General features: G+C 38.3%; 1 long non-coding RNA gene across 1 annotated transcript; it reads left to right on the forward strand.

Annotated features, from left to right (window-relative positions):
- Positions 1-8,310: 8,310 nt before the first annotated feature.
- LOC110353387 (uncharacterized) lies at positions 8,311-12,089 on the forward strand. Its single transcript, XR_002403819.4, has 2 exons — positions 8,311-8,808; positions 11,652-12,089. It is a non-coding gene; the product is annotated as an uncharacterized lncRNA (long non-coding RNA).
- The last annotated feature ends 12,016 nt before the right edge of the window (positions 12,090-24,105 follow it).

Genomic DNA, 24,105 nt, shown 5'->3' on the forward strand with positions numbered 1-24,105 from the left:
TTATAATTCAATATGCTACTAATATGTTGTAGCAATAGGGAGAAACAAAAGCAAAAATAAACAAACAACAAACAAAAAAGCACACACACAAAAAAACACTCATGAAGGAGTTCTTTGGATTTCAGAACTCAGCTTGATGCATATAAAAACCTTCACTGATTCTAAAAAACATAGCACCCTTGTCTCATACTCTCTCACTTCTACTAGTTCCCTCTCCTTTTTGTATCATGGCTGATCTGTTTCTGCAGCTGTAAATTTAGCCAGGTTCAGGAATAAGTCTTTCAGAAAATATTTTTTCCTTTCTTGCATGGTATTTTTCAGACTGATGTTCTCAAGCCTGGTTTTCTACATGGTCTGCAGATACCTCTTCCGGTCCAAGAAAGCATTAACTTAGGGATAAGAATGAGTGGCAGGAAGAAAGAGAATTGTTTCTTTAATTTAAGGATTTAAGGCCAACATTAATTTAAGTGAGCAGCCAACCACAGCCTCAGAGGGCTAGCAGAAGAGCTAAGAATGAGGACCAGCACCAAGCATTGTGCAGATTTGTTTGGACATCCAGCTCTGGATGTGGCGTTCTCAAGCACAAACTGTATGCCTTAATGGACTCAAATTCAGGCCCATTTCCAGTGAAAGACGCTGTACCTCATACATCCCTGGCTGGCAGGAAGCTTGTTGAGCGTGAAGAACATAACATGAGCACAAGCTCACGTTATGTTAACATGAAGATAACTACAAAAATACACTAGACACAGGGCCATGATACTAACACATGTTATGATCAGCTATAACAAGAGTCTCCATGTGCTGAGGTAAATGAACAGCTACATCAGGTTTTTGTAGTAGAAAATGACTTGATATTCCACCCAGTGTGAAACATATAGGTGAATTTTAAATAGGAAATATTTAATGGCATACTTCTGTTGTCTGCATCCAATCTATCTACTTTCATTTAAGATGCTGTAGAATGTCCCATCTGTACTCCATTTGCTGTCCCAGAATGACCCAAGTATCCCATAGATCTTCTGCCATATCTGCAAGACCAACTTGAATGTCTTGGGTGTCTGAAAACGTAGAAGTCCTCCAGGTCCTTCCTTACTGCCATGCAGACACTGGCCTCACATGGACTCTTCCCACATTTTAATCTATAAATTTAATTCCACCTAAGTACCTAAGGTGTTTTCTGAATTTGAAAAATGTATCATATCCATATATATCTACTACAAACAAGGTATATTTTTTAATAAAGAAAACACCTTCTTTTAATCTTTTCCACATTTCTCATTTAAAAGTAAAAAAAAAAATAAAAAAAAAAAAATCTGTCAGCAATCCCTTCTCTACTTTTATTGTATCTTATCTGTTGAATAGGCAAGTTATTTTTTCAAACCTAAGGGAAGTTACTTTTCCCAGTGACACACAATGCAATCTTCATTCCTATTAATAGTCTCTAAAGAGCTGACAACCCAGCTGTTCCTGTCCTCGGAAATAGTTTATGCATTATATTATTCATTTGTTTTCTTGCTTTCCTCTTTCTGTTTTAACCCAAATTTATTTCTGTTTGTTTTTCAAGATAAGTAGAACACTGATTCTTATTCACTGAAATAGAGTTTTAAGACTATGCTTGCTCTCCTCATGAGAGCCAAAAAAAAGATATTCATGCTTCTTCCAGGTATTGGTTGAAACTGCAAAATAGGAGATAGGTAAATATGAGTAACCTATTTTTAATGATATAGGAGTTCACTAGCTAGTATATACTCGTCTCTGCTTCTTTTATGTTTGATAGAGAGAGATAAGGTCGTCATTTGTTATACATTTCTGTTTTATGGTGCCAATTTCTCCACTAACAGTAGAGGGGGCTCAGACAGCTAGCGCATCTCAGATCCCTACAGTTGTGCTCTTCTTATCTAACTTCAGACATTTAGAGAGTAAATGTGAACTGATTATTCCAGGTTATTTTCACAGTCACAGGCACTGTTAAATGCAATTTGCCTGACATAATTTAGATGTCTACAGAGGACAAGATAATCAGTTCCCCAGGGTGTACTCCTCTCCACTGTCTCTAAAAGGAGGATAGGATGATCACTCAGATGTAGATGTTTACTTTAGGGGTGAGATTTCACACACTGGTATAGGCACCTCATTTAGGCATCTATCTGGATGTGTAAGCTGGAAAAGTGAGCTCCTGCTGTGTTTAATAGACAGTCTAAACTAATTATCTAAGCTTGCTTTACAGTTATGAGAATGAGATAGGAAGTTCCAGTTTGAAACTCATCCTTCCTGTATTGTGGTGGGAGGCACTGACTCCTATAGCATTCTGTCCCCTTTAATTGACTTCAAAGGGAGATGAGAGGTGGAGAACATTTCAGACATTGAGAAATTTAGGTATCAGTATGTAGGTGTCAAATGCAGACTAGGTGCTTAAGATGCAGGTAAGATACTCCATTGGGGTCAATAATCATCTAAAAGATGGCACCTTCATTTAGTCAGTTTTTTAGACTCCATTGACTGTATTAGGTAAGATCCCATTCACTACTGTATAAACTTACACTCCTCAAGGCTCAATTAAATTGCCCAACAATAGGTGACCTGTGCCAATCAAGATGCCTTAGCACATCTGATGTTTACAGGATGCTGCCAGATATGAAACATGGGTACTAAAGGCATTGCAGGTTGAAGCTGCCTAGGAAAATGAAACTAGATTCCAGGGGGTGGAAAATAAATTAGGCCTGAGAACATGCAAAGGGCCCCAAAGTTAATTATCTTTTTTAACTTCCTGGTTGTGGTAAAATACCTGCTCATAACAGAAAACAGTTTTTGATTTTAAAAAGATGCAAATAAATTAATACAAACACTGCCAGTTGAATAAGTATTATTAGTGTAATTCATTTCTGTTCTTTCAATTGCAGATATTACTGCATACATTCAATGATCCCAGTGATAACGCAAAGCATTAAGGCTGTTTGAAACAGGGTTTGGAATTGTAGTTGATAAGAGGAGCAGACCTGTAACATGAGCCATGGCAGGAGATCTTCGGGATCTATAGCACTTATCTAGTAGTGCGAGCCAGAGTGCTCTGCCATCAATATTTCTGGGAAGATGTTTGTTTCTATGCCTTGCTGTGTTTCTTGTCATATTTAACACACACACACACACACACACACACACACACACAAAAGACCCTGAAGTGTTCCAGTTCCTCCATACAACACAATTTTCTTAGCATCTCTTTTAAGAGATCTCTTTTAAGTCTCTCAGCTTTGTGGAGGTACAAATTGCATCCACCTCAAACCAATAAAGATAGCTTTCTGAGGACTGGATTAGGTTCATATCTTCCATACCTAACAAATCAAAATGGGCAAGGCTGAAGGAGCAAGTGGTAGAGCCAGTCCTTGTCCATGTAGCTAACTACGGCTAACTCATTTTTTTCCCTGGAAAGAGCCCAGTCTCACTCATACTTTCCACTGGAAACATTCTCTGGACTATGCTATCACCTGAACAGTGCCAAAGCATGATTTAAAAGAGTGACAGGCAAAAACCATACCAGAGAATACACTAGTAACAAAACACTACAGATGCTACAAGCATACCAGTTCTGTCCATCCATGGCCCTCCTCAATTTGCTGTATTCAAACCACAAAGATAGCCCTGCTCTGAAAAAAATGTCTTCCCAACCCATCACTGGCAGGACTGAGGACAAAGATTCAATGAAGTGAGACTGAGAAAAAGCAAATTTATTACTTCCCTCAAAGCTTGTGGATGTAGAGAGAGGAACATGGAATTCTCCTCTACAGCATATGCATGTGCTGCTTCTACCCAGCCAATTATCTCAGAGAAATGTGCCCTTGTATTCTCATGGGATAAAGGTGCAGACATATTCAAAGAAGATTTAAATTTCTAGGAGAAGCACTACTTATAGGAGGAGCAATATAAAGAAGATGATGCAGGAGTGTGATGTAAACTCCTTATGTACAAGTATGACATGCTGGCCAATTTCTTAATTGTCATAGGAAAATGTAAGGAAGAACCAAGAACAAGACTAGAGTATGCAAACACACTGATTTTATTTAATGAGTGGTTATTAAATAAATAACATTAAATAAATAATAAATATAAGGATCCAACTCTGATATATCTTCAGGTACTGGCCATCATTACTGATCCTGAAAGATATGACAATTCTCACCTTCATTCTTTTTTATATTGTAGATACGTACAGCTGAGCTAGTTATGCCATAACTTTATTTGTAATGAAAGAAGAAAAACAGGCATGTTCAAGTTTTTTTTTTTCTTGCATCAGACCAATTAGATTCTGTGTGCCATTGACTGTACTGACTAAATGAATCCAACACAGAAACGTTTTATGTGATCTACCCCCTAGAGACTCATTATTCTGAGTACTGGCATTTTGGAAAAGGAAAACTAAAGAAAAATGAAATCATAACAGGAACCACAAGCTTTCCTGAGAGGGAAACTTTGTATGCTCAAGGCCAAGCAAGCTGCAAACTATGCGTAGGGGGAAATTATTTAACTCAATTTCTGAGAGTGCAAAAACCTCTAGTTAAACATTTCTGAGTCACAGCCCTCAGATGGGACAGAATCAAGTCTTATGGGGAAGAAATTTTCTTGCAGGTCTTTCAGCAAAATCTGTAAGCAACAGAGCACTAACATTTACCTCAGAATTTCATTTATTTATTTACTTATTTAATGGGTTGTGTGAACATTAACTACCACAGGAAAGCAGGAGGGCCATGAATCTCTAGGTTTAAATATAAAATTATTTTTATATCTATGTAAAACATGCCAACATCAACCCATATGCTTCCACAGACATATTTGGCCTATGGAAGGAGAACTGTTGAATGTTCATGTATGTATATACATGCACACTTCCATTTACACTAATTTTGGATGAAAGCCTTATATTGTTTTCCTCTAAAGAGACTTAACCCCTAAGAATGCCAAATCTAGGTTGATGTTCTCTAGACAGACATCTTTCTCCCCCCCCTCCTGCTTTTCCACTGACTACAGGAGTACCTAGGGAGACCATAGCCTAAAGTTTGAAACAGTGGATTCTTCAGTGTGTTCTCTGAATGCTAAATTGAGAAATACATGTAAGTAACTGCACAATCTAAACCAGCACAAATATGAGAAACAACAATCCCTTCAGATTCTTATGAGCTGAAGTGTTTCCTGTTTCACAAATAATATTTGACAGGCTAATAATAAGAATTAAATATCAACAAAAAAGAAAATCAACTTTGGACGTGATAACTACTACTGGGAAATCTTTTCTCTTGTTTCCTCTTTTCTTTATTCTCCTTTCCTTCCCTTTTTTCCTTCTTTCCTTTTCTACTATAAATGACTGTTCCCCACCAGAAGAGATTAAGTATATAAATACAAAAAATCTTATGGCTCTCAAAGGTTTATTAAATGACTGCTTTTAGATACTTGATGAAAAACATATTTCAAATAACACATCTAGCTAAAATCATAACCCAAACAAATAATTAAAGAAGACATCAATTTGTTAGGTGCTTAACATCTCATCATGAAAAATCCATGACAAAAATAATATGGAATATTAGTGCTAGGCTTTTATATCAGGTTAGCACAAGTGTGGTGGTACCAGATAATTATCACTTTTTCCTGTGATTCATAAGCACCAGAATAAAAATCTAGGAACCTCCCCCAGGAAGAGACCAATGGGACAAAGAACATCTTGCAAAATGCCTGAATGTGCATCAATTTACCAGATCTGAAGGAAAACTGTACAAAAAAAAAAAAAAAAAAAAAAAAGTTTAGTTTTACTATCCTGACATTTACAATGAAAAAAAAAAAAAGTAATTCCAAGTGAAAATACATACCATCATACCATCTAGGTCAAATTTAAGGCTGTAGTAATTGCTTATATGAGATTGAGAACTTAATATTTCAGAAGAAAAAGCATAATTTATCACTCTATTTGCTTCATTTTTTTTCTATTAAACATTTTTAATTGTAGCTCAGCAATATGACATATTATGCATAAGTGAATGTAATTTCAAGTGTTACTTGAACATCCTGGAAGTATTTCATAAAGAAAACAGAAGTAGTGAAAATATAATGCCACGTGAACTAATGCTGCGACTCAAATGACCTTGTTTGAGTTGTGTCTAACAAACCAACCATTACTAGATTAATAGATGATAAAAAGCTACCTATTATTTTTTATCATAAAGCTTGTGGAGAAGATACTTTTTTTTCCTAGTTTTGATATTGTACTGTTTGTCTGTTGTTGCTCTTATATTTCTAGGAGCCATTACAAAATTACAGAATATGACAATGTGAGAAAAGGATTCAACATCTTTTTTATCATTTAAAAATAATAATAATAATAATAAAAAGTAATTCAAACCTAGGGTTCTTATTTTATTTTATTTGGAGACAACTGCACAACAGTTAGTGTAATGCACAATTGCATTCTAAGAACTAAGCTTTATAACACAGCATTAGCCGAATGAGGTGAGAAAATTCTTGCTGTAAATACCAACAAAAAATAACTAGATGAAAACTAATGTAGCATTAGGACTGATCTAAACCCAGGAACTCATGAACAGAAACTACATAAAAACCACCTCAGTATTAAGATTTATTTACGCTCAAGAGAGCAGGAATAAGAGTCAGTATAAGCATGCCACAAAGCACAGTCAGGGAACAAGCTTACATTTTGGGATTATAAGGTTTTGCTTACTTGTTCAAAATTTCCTTTATTTTAAAGACAATTGTGATTGCCTTTCTCCCACAATGTTTCAAACCCAGTAAAAATCCCTGAACTTAAAGTAGTTGGGCTGGAGAACATAAAACCATCAGTTTCTTCTTAAACATGGATAATTCCACTTATATTCATAACAGCTAGCTTTTAGTGATGAACATGGTGAACAGCTCACCATTTACACATATTCACCCTTTTCCTGTAATTTAATTGATTATAAAAAGGTTTTAATTCTCCCAGATTCATTATCTGGAAAACAGTTGAATAATTCTTGCATGTTGATAACTTTGAAGGCTTCAGGCACATTACACATTTTAGATTCTGATCACTCTGGTCTTTGTTTGCTGATGCAGAAATTACAAAATATATTTCAATATTGAAATTAATAATTTCAATTATTTTTGTGTGTGCGCAGAATACAATGCTTACCTGAAGATATCTTGAAAGTGATTGTTTCCCTACTTTTTATTTATTTATATTTATTATTATTATTTACTCTCCCAGAGAAATATAATTGTCAAAAATGAAAATGGGAAACAAGTCCATCACAAAATCCTTATAACAATGTTGATGGAAAAAATCTCCAGTGTTGTTCTGACCAACAAGGATACTCAACATTTATGTACAGACTGACTAAATACCAGAGTAGCTGATGACACAAGCAGATGAAAAAGATTGACATTACACATGCCAAACTTAACAAATACCTGCTTTTAATAGCAGCCACTTGCCAATTTAGGGGAGCCAGGAAGGGTCAACAAGTATTCAAATGTGACTGGCTAAACCTAATATGTTGTGTTTTAAATGATTGATTTGCGTAACAAATAATTAAGTTATTGACCACTGTGGCCGAGAACATTTTGCTGAAGTCACTAAGCCACAAATTGCTGGAAGTCAGCCAGGCTTTCTTGGAAGAATCTCTGCATAGTTGTTGTTTTCTCAAACTTGTCCTGAACTTTCTGTTCAAAAAAATACATAATTGGCAGTATATGATTCTGAGCTGAACCATACAGCTGTTTTTCTATGTTCTTAAACTTTAAACATATATATCTTAAATTTATTAAATTATGTATTCAAATAAATATGCATTTCTCTATTTAATTATTTCTCCAATATGAATAAAAACTTTTTATACAATCATATTTTAGTATAATATTTGCCATTAAGAGGCCATGAATTTCGTCTGAGATATTATTAAGGAAATAATAAAACAACACTCCTATTTACACTGGCTGCTAAATCCACAGCTCTTGATGCAAATATTCACCAGCAAATCAAATAAAATAGAAGCAGAAAGTAAGCAAAGGTGAATGCATAAAGTGATCCAGCCTTTTCTGCATTGTTAGTTTATTCTTAGAACTGCTCTTCAGGCAGATATACAAATTCTGAAGAGATAAATGATTACATCCCTGAGTACAGGTCTGGCCTGGGAACATCCTCAGATCTTTTCTTGGAAACATCACCACCTTAATTCAGGTTGAAATGATCAGGTGATTAGTAGGTTATTTCTGCAGCCTCCAATTACAAAGGATATAGCTATCACTTGTAAATACAATTCTCATTCAAGAACAACGAAAACAGCTCCTGTGGCCTCTGTTAATTAATAGATGGCAGCAAGCTTTGTATCAAGGACTGAAATGTTTCCTCCTAATGCAGGGTTTGTTGTTATTATTGTTTCTCCTCCTGGCAGTAGAGGGCTTATTATAGCGGAAAAGCAACTGAGGTAGAATCACTGTAATTAAAAAGACATTTCATGAAACACGAAGCAGCAACAGGAAGACTGTCCTCTTTTGTGTCAGCTAAATGTGAAACTACTCTGGCCTTAAGAGTCTGAGGAGCTGGTGGTGTTGGTCCAAGTGTGTGTGGTGTGCCAGCTACAACGGTGATTTAAAAAGAGATTTATGCAGCAGAGAGTTCAAGAATCTATGTGAAAAAGAAGGCAAAAATAACTGGTGACCTTTAAAGGAGATGGTTATAGAGGCAGGCCATACAGAGTCCCCTGATGCTACTCACGGTGCTACCCCTGTACATTGTCTTCTGCAGTGCAAGCTGACAAGCAGGTGGGTTGGGATCGCCTCTCATTAGCAGTTTTGTGCTGGTTTGTACTCATCTGCCTGTACAGAGACAAAGGTCTTGCATCTGACAGGGCACTGACGCCTGAATTTCTTACTGAAGTGAGCAAGTTGTGGTGGAGAGGAGAGGAGGGGAGGGGAGAGTGTCAGGGAAATGAAATGGAAATTTTGAAGCAGAGGAACTGGAATAATTGTTTTGTTTTTTTTCAGCTTCTTTTTAATTCTTATAGCTAGAGAAGATGTTCAGGTTGTCCTGTTGTTTTTTGTTGTTGTTAGATGGTTGGTTTTGTTTTGTTTTGTTTTCCCTTTCAAATAGACTGGTGAAACAAAAAATACAGCTTTAAAAGATCAGAACAAGTAGCAATGGTTTGCTTAGGTTTTATTAATTCTCTCTCTCTCTCTCTCTCTCTCTCTCTCTCTCTTTTTTTAAAGTAAAGTTCTTGGAAAATTACAAGAACAGGATTTTGTAGGTTTATTTTGGGAAACAAATGACACTGGAATATGTTGGCAATAAGAGATACTGAAATGGAAAAATTCGCTTTCTGAAAATGCCATGGCTGACATGAATCTGTGTTTCCCAGTGAACATTTTCATGCCTAAAATGTTTCATTCTTATCTGCTCTAACTGGTTGCCAGCTTTTCATTTTAACCTTGATCAGATAACTTAAAAACCTAATTTTGGACTTTGTAAAAATTTATGTGTAAATATCTAAGATGGATGCCAAAAGTTGTATGATAAGTATAAAGGTGCAATGAATGGAAAGCCATGCAAAGATCCTGCTTAATTTATTTATCACCTTAGTTTATCATATTTCTGCAAAGTTAGAGCAAGAACATGTTAATAAGTTACTTAGAGTAAGATGTTAGAATGTAAGTGATATGCATATGTGCAGCACTGAGATAACTTAAGCACTTGGAATGGTTATTTGAGCTCAGAAAGGTTCAAGAAAAAAATAAATGGTTTATTAATCGATGATATTTATTGATGATCTGGATGAGGGCATTGAGTGCACCCTCAGTAAGTTTGCAGATGACACCAAGCTAGGTGCGTGTGTCAATCTGCTCGAGGGTAGGAAGGCTCTGCAGGAGGATCTGGATAGGCTGGACCGATGGGCTGAGGTCAACTGTATGAAGTTCAATAAGGCCAAGTGCCGGGTCCTACACCTGGGGCGAAATAACCCCAAGCAGAGCTACAGGCTGGAAGATGAATGGTTGGAAAGCTGCCAGGCAGGGAAGGGAGTGATGGTTGATAGTCGGCTGAATATGAACCAGCAGTGTGCTCAGGTGGCCAAGAAGGCCAACAGCATCCTAACTTTCATAAGAAGCAGTGTGACCAGCAGGGCTAGGGAGGTGATCGTCCCCCTGTACTCAGCTCTGGTGAGGCCGCACCTCGAGTACTGTGTTCAGTTTTGGTCCCCTCACTACAAGAAGGACATGGAGGTGCTTGAGCGGGTCCAGAGAAGGGCGACAAAGCTGGTGAGGGGCCTGGAGAACAAGTCCTATGAGGAGCGGCTGAGGGAGCTGGGCTTGTTCAGCCTGGAGAAAAGGAGGCTCAGGGGCGACCTTATTGCTCTCAACAGATACCTTAAAGGAGGCTGTAGTGAGGTGGGGATTGGTCTGTTCTCCCACGTGCCTGGTGACAAGACAAGGGGGAATGGGCTTAAGTTGCCCCAGGGGAGTTTTAGGTTGGATGTTAGGAAGAACTTCTTTACCGAAAGGGTTGTTAGACGTTGGAACAGGCTGCCCAGGGAAGTGGTGGAGTCACCATCCCTGGAAGTCTTTAAAAGACGTTTAGACGTAGAGCTTAGGGATATGGTTTAGTGGGGACTGTTAGTGTTAGGTCAGAGGTTGGACTCGATGATCTTGAGGTCTCTTCCAACCTAGAAATTCTGTGATTCTGTGATTAACACTTGCTCATAGAAATCACATGGACTAATTTAGAAGGAAAGAAGGAAAGAAGGAAAGAAGGAAAGAAAGAAAGAAAGAAAGAACAGTCATTATGTAACTTACTACCTAATGTTTACCTATACCAGTAAAAATACACAAAGAAGGAACATCTGCGTCATGCACATCTATAAACCTGGTCATCACCAGTACAAGGCCAAATCTTGAATGATTGCTGGCGCATAAATATTAATGACAGTCCTGTGACAAAGGAGCAAAGAACAGACAAAAGTGTCAGAGGGAGAGTCACACACTGGTTTTGTTGTTTTTGTTGTTGATTGAGCAGAATCAATTGATCTGATAACAAAAGACCTGATAACAAAAGATCACTAGATCTTACCGTCCTCTTGGCAGTGGCTTTTGTGAAAGGGTGCCCCATCTGTGGAAAGCCCTCAAGCACGCTTTGAACCCTGCATTTGCAACCAGAGTAAAAAGGTGATATCTGGGGAGACAGTCTATGGACTACATATTGCTCAAAACTGTACAAAGTATGAAATTGTTTCTAAGGCAGTATCTGAAACTGCATCTGAAGTCAGTGGAGATTGTTGCTTTCAGTGAAAAAAAATTACCAGAAAGTCATCACAGCACAGCAGCAAGATATTTTGTCTGTAATGTAACTGTGTCCCTTCTTCACCCCACTTCCAAAACAACCCAAAGACAAAAACTATGCTTTAAAAGTGAATTATATATTCTACAACTAAATATAGAATCCTTCTATTATTATCATTTGACTGTGGTGTGCGTTTTGTTTGTTTCGTTCAGGAGAAAAAAGTTTAAGTGCTGGTTTAAAAGTTCCATTAAAACCCCCAAGTCAAAACCAAAAAGGAAGTATTCCCACAACAAATATGACAAAATAATCTTTTTTTTTTTTTCTTTTTCTTTTCCAGACAAGTATGTAAAGAACAATTCAATTGCCTATGGATGGACATCTGTCTCTATCTGAGTCACCCAAGGGCATACTGCCTGGCTTCCAGCTGCTGCTCCAAAAGGACACAAACTCCTCGCTACGGTGCCACATCTGTCTGCCTTGTGGAGACCTCAGAGACAGCTCTGGATATTTTCAGTTACATTAGACATCCATATTTTTGTGCCTGAACTCTCCCCTTACTCTAAAAAAAACAATGACAAGGAAAACAGTTTTGATTAGCTCTGAGAAAAATAAAATGAAATCTATACTTGAAGAAGTAGAAATCAGCCCTTCTAATAACTTCCAGATTCTGGAACAAAATCCATGAGGTGACAGCAAAATGTAGTGCTGAAATCAGTTGTATGTTGTTTCTTAAAATAAAATCACTCTGGAGTCACTTCAGTGGTTTCATGGAAAATGACTCGTATGATCCCTGTCTATACATGTGCTCTTGACTATTTTCCCCCAAAAGCTTTTAAATCCAATGTCCTACTCCAGCTACCCTTGACAAAGTAAGATAAATAGAGGCTGAATAGCATTACTTTTAAAGCAGTTTAATAAAAATTGTGAATCATATAGCTGAACATGACATCGTTAATGCTCTCTGTTAAAGGAAAAAGAGAAAGGAACAGCATATGAGACCAAACCTTATTAAAAATCACAGAAGCCACATGAGTGTTCAACTTTTCACCTCATATTCATTAAAAAAAAAAAAAATGATTTCCATGATTTCATGATTTCCACAATTCGCAGAACCGCCTGCGTTATTTAAGACCTAAAAGATCTAAAGAACTACTCTTGGCATAGAAAATTTCACTAAATACATCAGTTTTGGGTGTTTTGGGTTGTCAAGGATGTAGAAAGGAGGAATTGACCCAAGAGATCAAGATTGTTTTGAAGCTATTAATTGGGGTAAGAAAAAAAAAAAAAGTGCTTGTGTCTTTATATTAATGTGTGTTATTATTTGAGATGAATGGACATTTATTTGAAAAATTAAATTCAAATTGAATGATGGGGTGAAATGTTGCTAAGTTCATTGAGTTATTTCAGCTGAATAAATACAAATTAAAAGTAAAATACTGTCTTCCTCATTTTAAAATACTGAAGAAATTTCTTTAAAACTCAGAGTGAGAAATTGATATAAAAATTATTTTCATTTTACTTTGTCTTTTAAAATCTTTGGAAACTTTTGAGGCTTTAGATTTGGAGAGCAAGAAGAGCTCTAAATCTAAATGAAACCTCATACAGCCTTTCAAATGTGATAAATAAATAAATAAATAAAATCAAACTGATACACTCACATTTGACTTTGACTCTAAAACTTAAACTTTTCCTAATTTCCCAGTAATGAAAACTAAGCACAAAATCAGTTATTTACTTGGCTGTGTTTGCACACACTAAACGAATACCACTTGACATAAAATCAATTTTGCTTCTCAAATCCTGAGTATAGTACAGCTGACCTGTGCCTATACGGGTCTTACAAGGAAATTTTTGTACATCTGTCATAATCATTTGAAATAACCTCATATTTGGCTCACATTGAGCTCAGCAATTTTCTTCTTCTCTGTGTAAAGTCACTGCTTCAGAGAATGGAAGGAGTGCCCCAACAGAGGCCAGGACACAGCCAGGGACAAAACAGCTTCACTGGAAAAGGTCAGTTTGAGAAGAGACAGATTTAGGAGTCAGCTGTACTGGGTTACCTCCCCAGATGCCTAAGTGCTATAAAAACAGCTGGAAACAGCTATTTGTTCAAAAGGAGACCTGAACTACTGCCTCCCCTCTGCATCCTGCATCATTAGGTGGCCTCTGGGAACATCTATAGCCCACTGGGAATCTCTGAGAAGGAAGTTAAAGAGAAGCCAAAGAGCTGTCATGCTTGGGATCTGGATTATCTGAGGAAGGTTAAAACTCCCTCAACACACGAAGGCTAAGTGTTTCTAGGAACCAGAAGAATAATTGAAAAACAAGACAAAACAGAAACTGTTATGTATGGAAACTTGGCCTATTCTGTACAGAGATTTTTAGAACTGTAGTTTGGCCTTGGGTATCTATATTTTTATAGTTGTGCTTTAAAATGTAGCTCTGTGGAAGGTACCAAGATACCAAAGTCTGGAGGAGGAGACCCAAGTACTCAGCCTTGCCCTCATTGACTTCTCATGCTATGCTCTCCACTAAAGGAACAAAGCTTTGCCCTTGGCTCAGAAATGCTCAGCCCCAGCAGCACTGTCAACAAATCACTTGGCATTCTTGAAGACATCAATTATAGTTTGAAAAATGATACAAAGCTGGTGAAGGGCTTGGAACACAAGTCCTGTGAGGAGTGGCTGAGAGCACTGGGGTTGTTCGGTCTGGAGAAGAGGAGGCTCAGGGGAGACCTTATTGTTCTCTGTAACTACCTGAAAGGAAGGTGTGGGGAGCTGGGTGTCAGCCTCTTCTCGCAGGCAACTAGTGATAGGATGAGAGGGAATGGCCTCAAGTTGCACCAGGGGAGATTCAGGTTGGAAATGAGGAGACGTTTCTTCTCAGAAAGAGCAGTCAGGCATTGGGCCCAGGGAGGTGGTAGCATCACCGTCCCTGGGGGTGTTCAAGGAGCGGCTGGACGTGATGCTTGGGGACATAGTTTAGTGGTGACATTGGTGGTAAGGGGATGGTTGGAGCAGATGAGCTTGGAGGGCTTTTCCAACCTTAACGATTCTGTAATTCTATGAAAAGCTGTGTATTCTCGACACATTCACATTCCCTCGTCATTTTTCTATCTGCCACTAGATGGAGCTCCGGATCTGCTGAAGGATCCGGGGCTCTATCCCTCTTTCTGTCCGCAGAGGGCACCCAAGCTCTTCGCAGGTCTGGTCGTGTTAGTCCAAGCGGGGGAGCATGGAAAGGTGACTCCAGTCCTGTGAAATATTAGCCAGGGATTTAGAGAGGTTGCATGGGCAACAAGTTGGGTTGAGTCTCTCTGAATAATGCTGGCTTTTTAAAATTGTTTTTCAAACTGAACAATTATGATTTTTTGAATCAAGCAGAGGTGGGAATGGTCAACAAAGTGCATGCACAGCAATGGGTTTGTGAATGGGATGCTTTCTGAAGTTTAATAAGATGGTGAAGCAAAGATGGCATTGTTAAAAATGGCCTTTTAGGAGTTGGATCTTCGCAGAAACACAGGAGGCAGCTGGATATTACCTCTCTGCTTCCCAACTTCAGCAGGTGTCATGGCTGGTGGAAAAGGATTCCCATTCTGATGCCTCTGATGTTCCCAGCCTCTCTCTTTTCTGTCACTGCCCACTGAGCTAAAGAGCCAGCTTGTACAGCTCTGATCTCACATTTACCCACAGCTCCTTGACCTATCACATGGTGTCCAGAAATCCCAGGCGCTCTCCCAGTCAAATAATGAGTCATCCCAAAGATCCTTGGCTTCTAAAAGCAGATGTGTTTACTCAACAATGGCTGTTTATCACTCAGAACCATTTTTGGGGCCCTTCACATGAAGGACATCAAGGCGCTGGAACATGTCCAAAGAAGAGCAACGTAGCTGGTGAATTGTTTGGAGAACAAGTCTTATGAAGAGTGGCTAAGGGAACAGAACTTGTTTAGCCTGGATAAAAGGAGACTCAGGGGAGACCTTATTGTCCTCTACAATTACCTTAAAGGAGGCTTTAGTGAGGAGATGTTTGTGTATTATTATAATCATAATATGTCATCATTACATGTCTTAATAACAACCTGATTGATTATAATAATATACCTATACATTCCCCATCTCCAAAGCAAATTAGATAGAGGTACTTTCCTTATGGACAAAGTACCTCTAAAAAGACCATGGAAAGATGGTCACCATGTCTTATAAAAACACCATGTCTTATAAAAACTCCATGGAAAGATTTAACTGTGATGATCCTGTTAAATCAAATAATTTATGTAAATAATTATAGAGTATATGAACTATATAAAGTATATGTGTCTTTACATTTATATACAAGTATGTGCATGACTGTACATGTTTACCTTTCATTGAAGATAAACATTTCCATGTTTACAGCTCATTCAGTCTAGAAACAACTGTCACTAATTAGAAGGTATGTTTGTGGGAGAGAATTAATTTAATTTACTGCTCTGTATCATAAACCTAAAGCTAGGCAAACATAAGATCTGTTGGGGAAAGGGGAAGAAGTTTGGTTTTGTTTGTTTGTTTGCTTACTTTTTCCTTTTTCTTTTTGCTTTTTGTTGTACTGTCATTCCAAGTTAGTTTTGGAATAATGTGTAGGAATCTTCCATTTGTAGCAGCCATGAAATATTTTCCACTGACTTCATATGCAACCCCCCTTTGCCTTAATGAGATCCAATGGGACTGTCATGTTTTGAAAAAGGCATATTTGTGAGTAACCTTGACTCACATGTCCATAATCTGCTTTGTGTATGATGGTTACATTAAAAAGCCAACATTGCTCCCAGCAAGTCAACAGAAAGATTGCTTCCAGCTGTAACGAAGCAAAATCTGAAAACGGAGGTGATATCTTTCATTAGAATGGCAGGCACCACTGGAAAAAGCAAAGGTTTTGAGCAAACTCTATTTTCTTCAAGTCTAAAACAACGCTCAGTCTAAATGGAGTTTGAGGACAATTGATCCCTGTTTAACTTAGTTGTGCTATTCTGCCACCACAAAAGCAAGAGCAGATGCTAGAAAAACAGAAAAATCATGATTCTCTGTGTAAATCTGTAGGTAATTATTTACACATTTGTTGGTAAATTAGATACCTGGGAAGATTTTTTTTTCCCCTAAAATCTTTTCTTTTCTTTTCTTTTCTTTTCTTTTCTTTTCTTTTCTTTTCTTTTCTTTTCTTTTCTTTTCTTTTCTTTTCTTTTCTTTTCTTTTCTTTTCTTTTCTTTTCTTTTCTTTTCTTTTCTTTTCTTTTCTTTTCTTTTCTTTTCTTTTCTTTTCTTTTCTTTATCATTATTCTTTTTTAATCAATCCAACCTTGGACTCCAAGCCAGGTCAGAAGGGTTGGTTTATACCACCCAAAGTAGTATTTACCTTTCCATTATGTAAAGTCCTTCAGACAAGGAAACAATGAGTCATAGAAAGAAAGTTTCTCTAGAAAAGGGGAAAGAAAAAAAATATTAATAATGGCCAAATGCCTTTCAGTGGAGACTCTTAGAAGCTATTAGCCTGGTTTACTCTCTTTAACTTCTTCACTGCTCCAAAGCATCACAGAAAAGCCACATGTGTTGCTGAAGGCCCCTCAATGCTGTGACCAAAATTGGGTGTTTTGTCAGGCTCCTAAATTCTAAAGCCTGGTAACTTGTTCTAGGTGAATGTGGTGTAAGATGACTATGTAATATGGTGAGAGAAATTCAGAAAACCTTTACTAATTATTATTATTATTATTATTGCTATAGCTCCTGGAGAATAGGGAAGGTGCTTAAGAGGAGATGTAGCAGCAGCTATTGACACATACCATTTTCCTGCAGAAAGGCTGGTCCTCTGCTTATAGTTTTTTCCCCCCTGGGGCAAAGCAGATGGCAGAGCCTCATTTTTTGTTTTTGTTGTTTTGTTTTGTTGTTTGTTTTGTTTTGTCTGTAGGGTGTTTTTTTGTTTCGTTTTGGTTTTGTTTGTTGTTTTTTTTTTGGGGGGGTGGGGGGTGGAATATGTTGTGTGTCTTCAGGATGCTTCATCTGTTACTCTTGCAAAATAAGCTTGGCTTCTATTTGAAGACTGATTGATCTTCCTTACACTTCAGGGATTTTCCCCCCAGTGAACAGTTTCATTCTTGTAACTGGCTGAACATAAAATAAATAAATAAATAAATGGAATCCAGTTCTGTCCAGGAAACCCTACTGTGAGTTCCTGCTATAAAGTTACTAAAGTTACTCTGAGGAACGATTTAATAAGCTTACATGGATATGCTCAAAGCACTAGGACACTAGAGACTTTGAGGAGAAGAGCCCATCAAAGAAATTAAGCATCAGGGAATGTCTTGGCTTGTTATAGCTCTGATGGGTACATTACGGCTGTGAATGCTGTGTGAACTGCCTCTGTTCTTTAAGTCTTTTGTCTGACTGCTCTGAATATCTTTAATGCACCTGCTTGCTGGTGAAGAATAAAAATGCCTTGTAAGAATATTTGCTTACACTAAAAAGTCATCTGTGCCCTAATCTAGGATGACCACTAATGACAGAAATGTGAAATTAAGGCTGTAATTAGAAGAACCCCATGCTGTGCAGGCACTGATCTTTCTTGCAAGAAAGTCTCCAAGAGATCATTTATGTTCTCAGTGAGCCTACAGGTGATTAAAGGCAGAAGAAGAGAGGAAGAAAAGATTAGGGTGATGAGCTAAATCCATAAATTAACACAACTGATTAAAACAAGGCCTTTGAGGAGATATTTTAATTGACTGATTGATTGATTTGGTAGAATTTGCTATTGAATGTTTCTACCCAGAGATTATTATTTCTATGAATCTTTTTGCAAGTGCAAGCAATTTTTCAATCTTGCTTATTTATTTATATATTTACTTATTTATCTTCCTTCACATCTAATCCGTACTTTCAAGAAGGTGATATTTTTATGGAGAGGTAATATATTTTACTCTACATGTTGATATTAAGGGTAAAAAGCCCTTCAGTCGTATCCCAACACCTCTGTCATATCTCAACACCTTCATAGCTACAGCATAGTACACAAATGGATTGTCACAACATCTGTCTCCTTTGTAACTGAAGTCCCATTCAAGGTATTGCCTATATATTGCTAGAGCTTAAGTTCCCATTGACACTGGAGGGGGAATCACAAATCTTTATCTTCTCTTTGCAAGAGGACACCTTCTTTCAATATTCTTCTGTCTTTGGTACTACCTTCATACGTGCTGTCTATGTTGTGGACATTATTGCTTTGGTCTAACATAATTTTGATGTTGGTATACCTGAAAGGTCATTCATACCAATTCTACCATTCAAAGCGACATCAATAGCTGTGAGGTGTTGTTCCAAAACAAGATATTAATTTCTTCAGTCCTGGAGAGTCACCATCAAAAAAAAAGACAGAAAGCTGCGTTGGATTTGTAATTAAAATAATACAGATGCTTCCCACACAGGAAAGCTAGGCAGGGATGGAGGAATGAATACCAATGAATGCCTTTTTTATTTTTGGAATGTTTTTATTTGTTTGAATGTCAATTTCATATAAAATTAGAATTAGGGGGGAAATAGATATTTTTCATCCAAAAATCACCAGGGAAAAATGTCATCCCTAACTACTCTCACATGAATGGAATGAGTGAGGAATACTGAAAGACATATTTCAGCTTTTTGTTTTACACAATAATAACAATTCTGTAGCAGGGACAATATCTGGATTCAGGTAGACAAGGTCTTTAGGGAAAAGTAGTATTGTTTATTATGTCATCTGAGGTGAAGATAGATAGAAGCTTGTCCACTTTTTTTCCAGCTCTATCAGCTGTATATAGTCAATGTTGGAAAATACCTTGTCTAATTCTTTTTTTCCTTTGCTTATCTATTAGAAAAAGACTACTGTGTTAAATGAAACCTTTGCCCGACCACAGCACAGCTATTTTACGTTCTTAAATTCACCTTACACATCTTATTTTAAATGTGCACTACCAAATTCTGCAGGTGTACAAATCCTGGCATCCCTGAAAGGAAGCATGTGTCTAAGATAATCCAATAGCCCAGTGTGCCGAACACCCTTGCATATCTCCATTTTGAAACCTAACCGTTGAGATTCTTCTCATTGTTCTGTCACATCCGAGCAGTACTGTCTGGAGAGGATTATTGCAGCAATAATTCTGGATTTGCTAGAGGACGGTGAGGTCTATCTCTATCAAACTGATAGACCAATTTGGTTAAATCTCTTTCTGCGTGTTATTTTTCTCTTGTGCTAGCCACAGATTGCACACATCAGCCAAGACCAGCAAGTCAGCATACTATAAAGGGATGGATCCTGTCCCTGACTGGGGGGGTTAGGAAGGTTTTCCTGGCTACCCCCAAGCAGCTCAGGCTGAACATGAACATTGCTGTACCTTAGGAGAAAGTCAGAAGGCCCCAAGCTCCTTCTGTCCTACAGTTCTTTTCATGAGATGAGAGTAAAATATACTGTTTAACTGTGTGTCTTCAGTCTTCAGTCCTCTTTGAAGAAAAAGGAAGAAAAGGATCAGTAAGATCTTTTGGGGCTGATAAAGATGATCATCATCTGGGTTAGTTCTCTTATAGTGTGTCTACATAGAAAACCTCAGTGGGCTATTTTGCTGGCTTCCCCCAAGGCTGCAGAGGTGGACACTCATCTTGGGCTGAGTGTGAAAAGGGGCACATAGGAGAAAAGTACAAGATTATTTAAAAAGTAGTGGCTGCTTATAGTTTACAGCTTCTAAAAACTGAATATTCCTGTCCTTTTACTATTGTCTTAATGATAACTAACCTGTATTGTTTCTGTTTTATAAAATGTTCTCTTAAATGTCTGTTGCATTATATGAACCCATACATCTACTACAGATTTTTCAGTTCCAATCATGACTAGCTAAAAAGAGTAAGAGCTACTGATAATGGCTATGTCCTTTTGTTTTGCTCTTATTCAGATAATTCCTGCTACTGTTCCTTTTGCTTTATAGCATCCCATCTGGTGACCCACATTATCTGGCTTTCTCCCAGGTTTATCTCACTTCTGCTTCACTTACCTAAAATATCCATTTATACTCTGGGCACCCTCTCTTCAGCTGTACATGCAGAGTAAGCTTTTGCTGAGGGCTGCAAGAACTTTCCAGAATTAGCCACATTTTTCTCCCCAGATAAATCTAGAAGCACTTTTCAAAATAAGTCTTCTTATCTAACTATGGACAGTAAAAAGTGAGGAATAACCATTAGGGATGCCTCTGATTCAAGGCTCTACACTCATGAACCACTTCGGTTACACTCCTCAGTATAGGAGTAAAAAACTGGCTGAGTCTATCCTAAGAGCTAAATGCCTGCCTCAGGATGAAATATACCAGCATGACAAAACCTGTTAATGTCCTATTAATACTCTGTCTACCTACTAGCAAAGTAAGAAAATGCCAGGGGGAGTCTGAATCCCTGGCTCCAGGGATAGGTTAGCGCAGTCAGACAGCTAGCACAGGTTGCTTGGTTGCTGGCAGGGACACACAAGGAATAAATAAATAAATAAACAAAATTACAGTCAGTGTATGGCTACTCTTACAGGCATATGACCTCCGAGACAAAATCAAGAAAGAATCCTATGGAGGGGCTACTAAAGAGAGAAATAAAGGCTTACTGGGACTGGTTAAGACTCTTGGCAGTATGTCAGTGCAGCAAAAATATTTTTCACTAATCTCCAAAGTGCTTTAGAATATAAATAATGATATTAAGAAACCATTAGGACTGATAGACTGTGCCTGAGTGAGATGAAGGGAAGACTGGTAATGATTTACACCCTACTATTGCAATGTGGACACTTTCTTTAATTCAGTAGATGTCTGAAACAACCAGACTTAAGCAGATGTCCACTATTCCATTACATGCTGAAATTCAGTCCCTCCACATCCATCTTTTGGCATTTAGATCCCAGCCTGTGCCTGCTGTGTTCTACCATTAATATTTCTCTAACCTTACCATCCTTCTTGCCACCTACTGGCCACCCACTCACAGCCACTAATGGGAATTTCAGCTACGGGGGGACAGAGGGGGTGATTTATCAGGCTATTAGGCTTCTCTTAGTGAAGCTCCCTCATCTGTGGGATCTGCTTTGTTTAGTGAATTCTCTCAGGGCTTTTGGTCATACTGGTTTAAGGCACCCAATATATTAGGGAGGGGAGGAACACGCTGAGCTAGGAGGCATGTAATTATGGCTATCAACTTACAAAACGTTGCTTGAGGGGAGGAGTGGGACCCATCAGCTACATATTGTCATTATCATGATTTCTTTAGCTAGCTTGTTTAGCCAATGAAGTAGTCTTTGCTGTTCAGGGAATCTTAATAACATATTTAATAGCTGTTGCTGCTTTTTTTTTTTTTTTTTTTTTTTTTTTTTCCATTAACTTGCTCCATTTCCAGCTCTTCATAATGTTTCTTTCCCTCAATTCCAAGTCATTTTTGTATCCCTGGCCCAGAACCTTCCACTTGAATCTCTCCTTTCTGATCTCCAAAGCTCACATTCTGCCCTAGCAAGTTTAATTCCTTTCAGGTTTGGCTATAGTTTAAAGCTGCTTAGCACATTGTGGATACAAAAAAATTAATTAATTGTCATATTTAGTCCTTCACATCTTGAAGAATAGTATAAAGCTTGTCTATAGACAAACATTAACTGCAGTCAGGCTTTGAGGGGTTTGCTTCTCTCTGTTTCTTGGGGGATTTTTTTTTTTCCCTCTGGAGTATCTGCCAGCCTGAACCCTGAATATGAAGGCAACATCCATATGTGTCTCAGGAAGATCCCTAAGGACAGAGAGGGCACTGACCTTGTCCAGGAGTGAGAGGAACCAGTCAGAGACTTTAACTTAACTTTGGCATCCCACTTAAAGGATTTTTCTTTGTCTGAGTTCGTGATCAGTTCACAGCACAATATTAAGTTACTTTATCCCAGATTTTTTTTTTGTGCTTTTGGAGAAGAGAATTTATTTTTCTGGAATGAAAACAACAGTGATTGCAGGACTTAAATGTTGATAATAATAACTATTTCAGATGAAGTGTTCTACCAGTGTCATAGGGCACAGACAAGAAAGAGTGAGCAACGTGTTATTTTCAGCAAATTGTGTTGTCTTGTCAACTTCTGTAGAGAAAAAAAAAATATATATATATATATAAAAAAAAATGAAGCAAGCTTTCCTGATGCTGAGACCGATTAGTAAGGAATAAAGAGCTAGAATTAAATTCTTTAGAATGACAGGCACTTATTCCTGCCCACTGGAATATAAAATGACTTTTCTTGCACTATAATTTGGCCCCCAAGTGTGGACCTTACTTGACCTTCTAGTCCTGGTGGCTTGCCTCTGCAATGGTTCCTCTGAATTTTAAGTTGTTCATTTATATTTTCTGTTATTTTTATTTATTTTATTTATCTGAATTTTATTCTACACTTTTGTTTCTCTCCTGAAATGATGACCTGACTAGGAAAGGGCTCAAAAGTCTCCGTTCAGCACTTTCGTTTTTCACTTCTCATTAAATATCCCTTACTATTCCCTTTAATTAGTGAATTTGAACTAGCTTGCAATATGCTTGGCTTCTTGTTCAGCCTCTAGAAATAGCTTAAGATTTTCACAGATATGTGGACCACAGGTCGAAAATCATTTTTGCATGTACTTATAGCTTGGACAGTTTCCTTGCACTGGAACGCAAATGTTGAAACATGCACACACAAAAATAAATCCACTAATTATTAATGAATATTGCAATAGAATTGCGAGTGCTAGCAACAACTCTTCTGTGATAACATCCCTGCAGACTGCTTTCATCTATGCCCAAACTCAAAGAATATGTAAACAAATACTTACCAATATAAGGAGTAGAGTTTCATGGTTTACATGGTGATGTTTTGTTTATGGGGGGTGCTGCAGGGGTGGCCTCTGTGAGCAGAGCTCAGCAGCTGCCCCATGTCTGATCAGAGCCAGCTCCAAATGACTCCAAAAGGGACCTGCTGTTGGCCAGAGCGGAGCCATGAGTGATATTACAGAATCACAGAATTACAGAATTTCTAGGTTGGAAGAGACCTCAAGATCATCGAGTCCAAACTCTGACCTAATACTAACAGTCCCCACTAAACCATATCCCTAAGCTCTACATCTAAACGTCTTTTGAAGACTTCCAGGGATGGTGACTCCACCACTTCCCTGGGCAGCCTGTTCCAACATCTAACAACCCTTTCGGTAAAGAAGTTCTTCCTAACATCCAACCTAAAATTCCCCTGGCGCAACTTAAGCCCATTCCCCCTCGTCCTGTCACCAGGCACGTGGGAGAACAGGCCAACCCCCACCTCGCTACAGCCTCCTTTAAGGTACCTGTAGAGAGCAATAAGGTCACCCCTGAGCCTCCTTTTCTCTAGGCTGAACAAGCCCAGCTCCCTCAGCCGCTCCTCGTAGGACTTGTTCTCCAGGACCCTCACCAGCTTCGTCGCCCTTCTCTGGACCCGCTCAAGCACCTCCATGTCCTTCTTGTAGCGAGGGGCCCAAAACTGAACACAGTACTCGAGGTGCAGCCTCACCAGAGCCAAGTACAGGGGGACGATCACTTCCCTAGCTCTGCTGGCCACACTGCTTCTTATGCAAGCTAGGATGCTGTTGGCCTTCTTGGCCACCTGAGCACACTGCTGGCTCATATGCAGCTGACTATCAACCATCACTCCCAGGTTCTTCCCTGCCTGGCAGCTCTCCAACCACTCATCTCCCAGCCTGTAGCTCTGCTTGGGGTTATTTCGCCCCAGGTGTAGGACCCGGCAC

Source organism: Anas platyrhynchos, chromosome 2 (genome assembly GCF_047663525.1).
Source record: "Anas platyrhynchos isolate ZD024472 breed Pekin duck chromosome 2, IASCAAS_PekinDuck_T2T, whole genome shotgun sequence".
NCBI classification, from domain to species: domain Eukaryota; kingdom Metazoa; phylum Chordata; class Aves; order Anseriformes; family Anatidae; genus Anas; species Anas platyrhynchos.